At 42.5% G+C, this 4,787-nt stretch overlaps 1 non-coding gene across 1 annotated transcript; it reads right to left on the bottom strand.

Moving 5' to 3' along the window:
- Window positions 1-1,320: 1,320 nt before the first annotated feature.
- Window positions 1,321-1,409, bottom strand: LOC139187019 (small nucleolar SNORD12/SNORD106). The gene has a single exon (XR_011570725.1). It is a non-coding gene; the product is annotated as a small nucleolar SNORD12/SNORD106 (small nucleolar RNA).
- Window positions 1,410-4,787: the final 3,378 nt, after the last annotated feature.

The raw sequence follows: 4,787 nt of genomic DNA, 5'->3' as shown, positions 1-4,787 counted from the left end.
TGAGTCAACATCTTGAGAATGAAGAACCATATCCTGGAGAATACCATTATTTAAGTGGTAGTTATGGGGGTGTGGTCTATAGGAATAGACAGAATGGAATGAGGATACTGCATCTCTCAGATGCCAAAAGCAGAGAATTCCAAGCAGGGAGTAATCACCAGTGGAATGAGGAAAGATCCAAAACCAGAAAAACCAAAATCCCACTAGACTTAGCACCTAGAAAGTAACTGTTGTTCTCATGTAATGTGCTGGTCCTGGATCTATGGGCTGGGAGATCCCCTCCTCAACCTTCCCCTCATCTGTGTTCCAGACATCTGAACCTGCAAGCTGCACTTGCCAGGCTCCAGTGTCAGCTGGTCTCCAGCTGGGCTGAGTTTAGCCAATGGTTGATACGGGTGAGAGATTAAAAGACAAAGGGAACAGAGAGGTTGGGTGTTTCTGCTTCTCTTCTCTGCTGCGGATGGATGTCTGACAGTACATGGGCTGAATCCCCTCCGTGGCTTCAGCTCCCTCTGGACAAGCCAGTCAACCCAAGAGTCTTGCCTCTAGTGTCATCTCCAGGCCAAGGTCTGATAGTACCATTTTTACTTCATCCCTCCATTCCATGTGTGGAAGTAGCTTCCAGCTGTGGGCATCTAAGATATCTCACCATCCTGTCTGGTTTCTCAGTTACTCCACTACCCATCTAATCAATTTCCCCACATTATATATATATTTGGTAACAAATCACTGAAGTTGTTCATTTTTTGGTCTGGTCAGATCCTGATTAATAAGAAGAGGTAAGAACACAAAAGCCAAATCTGATAGGCAAAAGAATGGGAAAAGATGTTGACAACCAATTGTATAGAACATTCTTTAAGTAGCTTCATGAAAAGGAAAGAGAGACTTGATGGTAGCTGGAGGGATGGGTCTTTTAAACTTGTTTGGCAAGATATGTGCTTGTTTTAAGGCTGAGGGGAAGGTGTCTGAAGAGAGTGAGAGAATAAAAGGTAGAGGAATTGAGCTGTGTGTGTGTTGAGTCACTTCAGTTGTGTCCGACTCTTTGCGACCCTATGGACTATAGCCCACCAGGCTCCTCTGTCCATGGAATTCTCTAGGCAACAAAACTGGAGTGGTTGCCATTTCTCCAGGGGATCTTCCCAACTCAGGGATCAAACCTGTGCCTCCTGTGTGGCTCCTGCATTGCAGGCAGAATCTTTGCCATTGAGCCACCAGGGAACCAGTTGGATTAATGGAATAAGGTCCCAGAGGAAACAGGAGGAGGTAAGGGGTTTTGTAGGATCCAGGTAACAGATTTGATCCAGTTAACAGGGTTTTTCCCCCAATGCATCAGATAAAACTGGTAATAGTCCAGTTAGATCAACAGGATCCATCAACAGGGGTATAAAGTTATATCATCAGCTAATGGGTTTGACCCTAACCTGAAATTGATATCCTGAAACCAGCAATACCAAGGTAAAGATTTGCTACTTTGTAAGTAAAGTATGTGAAATTTTCTGATGGATTCAGCTTTTCCCAAAAGTTTAAGGTTTGCTGAGTTTGGAGGTGAAAAGGTGGGTTGGAAGAGAGTGGTGATGGTCTAGAATCCTTCCGTGAGGATTGGCAGTGAAAACTAACCAGGGATCTCTGAGAGGACTGATGGTAATGCAGAGGACTCAGCTGAGGTATTTACAAGGAATTGTATAGTTTATAGTTTGGTTCCCCTCACCCTCAGATGATCAGTTGTGCCTGTTTGGAAGCAGGATGACAAATCCAGGGTTGCAGTCTTGAGAGATGAACACTGTAGAAGGACAGAACTGCAGGAAATCATAGATGGGAAAGTGGTTTGGATGGTCTCTTGGGGAATACAGACAGTATAGCCAGCAGAAAGAATGCACAGAGTTGCACAGGTGGGCAGGACGGACTTCCCATCCCAGCTAAGGAAACCTAGGCAAGTGACAACCTTTCTAAGCTTCAACTCCCTCATCCATAAAGTGAAAATAGGTTATAAGACTGAACAAGAAAATGTATATAGTGTGTGAACTAAAGATCCTCGCACAGAGAACTCAGCCAATGACAGTGAAAGTGGCCAATTTTCATCAATCAGATCCTTATTCAATTTTGATATGTGTAGATCTCTTTTTGAAGATGAGTCACAAATCTGCAACTTCTCTAAAACACACCATGTCAGGTTCCCAAACAAGCCCACTGCAAGTCACTCTATGGCTCCAAACCACACAGGAAGATGCTCATGAAACTCCGAGCTACCATCTAGAGAGAATAGAGCTGTTGAGAGCTCTGTGTGAAGATTATACTCTATGGGGAATATGAGCCTCTGGGGAGCCACAGAACAGGTAATTCAACTGGGGCACAAAAACGGACCAGGTATGGAAAGATCCTCTGGGGACTAGTGGCTGAGATTTACAGCTGGTGGGAGCATCTGGGGAAACAATCAGACAAGCATCAGCTAGCAGAACCAGGGTTCCAGTGCGTCTTCCACACTGTGACTTATTTATCACAAATAAGTATATATAGTGTGATTGCTCTGCTGACCACCCAGCCGACTTCTGAACTCTTTGCTTTCTGCCTCCTGACAACTTTTTTTTTCTCATTATCTTCACAGAAAGCAGCAGCTTCCCCACAGAGCCATCATATCTCAAATGGATCAGAAAACCCACATAGCAAATTTTCATTTGTTCTGACAAGTTGTTAAGGATAAAATTATTGCCTTGAATAAATTTCTTGGAAATAAGCTTGTGACCCGACTTCGCATATAAATAACCACCCTGATTCTTACTTCGATACTAAATAGGAGTTAAGTGAGCTCAACAATACTACACATTTAGCTATTTTGCTTGCTCTCAGTGAACAAGAAATAATAAAATCCTCAAATATTTGAAACCCTACACAGCGCAGAATTGCTAACGATCATAGGCTTTTTCTTTTAAAGAAGTTTATGGATAGGAAAATGACACATGTCATCGCTAGTTCCTGGGAAGCAAAGAGACAATATTTAAAAGGTTTAATGAACAGATGAAGAAAGAAAACTGGTAACTGACATTTCTGGCTTGGGAATATGACCATCTCCAGAAGCGCAACTGGCCAAACCTTCTTACACATGGAAAATACTAAAGTTTGCCCAGAGTCAACAAATGCCATGTTCTGAGGAGCGGTGTCTTAGGAGATAGATCTGTTAATGATCAGCGGGTGTTTTTTACCTTACCACTCATGGCAGGCAAAGTTAAAGAAGGTTTTGCGTACCTGCTTTCCAACAGAAGCCTGAGCTCCCAGCAGGGGAAGGCCGGACCTGCCCTTGGGCCTGAGACAGACAAAGACACACAGCAAGGTCTTCACGCACTTTCCTTCAGGCTGTTTCCCTCTACTTTAGACTCACTGAAGAAAAGCCTGAGTCAACCTCAGGTCAGAGGATGTGACAGAGAGACTTTTTTATTTGGTTTTGTACTGAACATAGATGTGCCTGTTCAGTCAAGTCGGAATGGCTTGATGGCATTGCCAAAAGCCACCCTCATACTAAAGAAAAGAGTGTATAGAAAGGCAATTTACAAACAGTCTGACAACGGGCCTAGAGATTATTATAAATGGAGTCAAAGACTGATATCTTATGATATCACTTATATGTGAAATCTAAAATATGATAAAAGCAAACTTATTTACAAAACATAAGAGACTCACAGATAAAGAAAACAAACTTATGGTTACCAAAGGAGGGGGAGGTAGGGATAAATTAGGAGTTTGGGATTAACAGATACACACTACTATATACAGACTAGATAAACAAGGACCTACTGTGCAGATAAGGAACTATATTCAATATCTTGTAATAACCTAGAATGGAAAAGAATCTGAAAAAATACATTTGTAAATCACCGAAGCACTTTGCTGTCTGCCTGAAAATAACACAACGATGTAAATCAACTATACTTCAGTTTAAAAAGTATTTTTAATGAGTGACAGCAAAGTCGCTTCACGGCTTTCCAAGTTTACACACTGCACCTTAGTGTCATCTCAGAAAGCTGACGTCTGCTTGATGCTCTGATTAGTAGTATATGCTACACAAGGCCCACATATTTCTCCAGCAGTGAGGACAGGGTCAGAGACGGTAGGACAGAGAGCTGTCTGGGTGCCAGACAGCCGCCACTGCACCCTCTCTTGGGTAAAGATACACAGTTCTAAGCATACTCCTGCAGGAAAAATGCTACTAACGTGGAAAAGGTGCGGCAGAGGGCACACAGAATGACTCAGTGCTTCATCAAGGAGGCACATGTGTTGACCTCGCTCTCCCGCTGCAAATCAACAGTGGTGAAGTCCCCACCAAGAGAGGCCTCCCAGAGCCTCTGCTTACAAACCTCAGCATGGGGGGAAATGGTCTTTCCTGATCTCCTGGATGCTTCAAGGAAATTTTTTTAACACCTGGTCTTAAAACCCATTCAAACTAATCCATGTGTCAGTCAAAATCCAATCTTTCTATCTGGTCTCTTCTCAATACTCTGTAATGACTGTGTGTGCTCTGTCGCTCAGTCGTGTCCGACTGTAGCCTGCCAGGCTCCTCTGTCCATGGAATTTTCCAGGCAAGAATACTGGAGTGGGTTGCCATTTCCTACTCCAGTAATGACCAATATGGGAAAATAATCTAAAAAAGTATAGATATGTGCATATGTAGAACTGATTCACTTTACTGTAGAGCAGAAACTAACACATTTTAAATGAACTAAACTTAAGATTAAAAAAAATCCAATCTTTATTTAGCATCAAAAAAATGCATCTTGATTCCAACATTTTTATCATTA

This window comes from Bos indicus, chromosome 14, assembly GCF_029378745.1.
Source record: "Bos indicus isolate NIAB-ARS_2022 breed Sahiwal x Tharparkar chromosome 14, NIAB-ARS_B.indTharparkar_mat_pri_1.0, whole genome shotgun sequence".
Classification (NCBI taxonomy): domain Eukaryota; kingdom Metazoa; phylum Chordata; class Mammalia; order Artiodactyla; family Bovidae; genus Bos; species Bos indicus.
The sequence above is the reverse complement of the archived record's forward strand: the minus strand, read 5'-3'. Positions and strand labels throughout refer to the sequence as shown.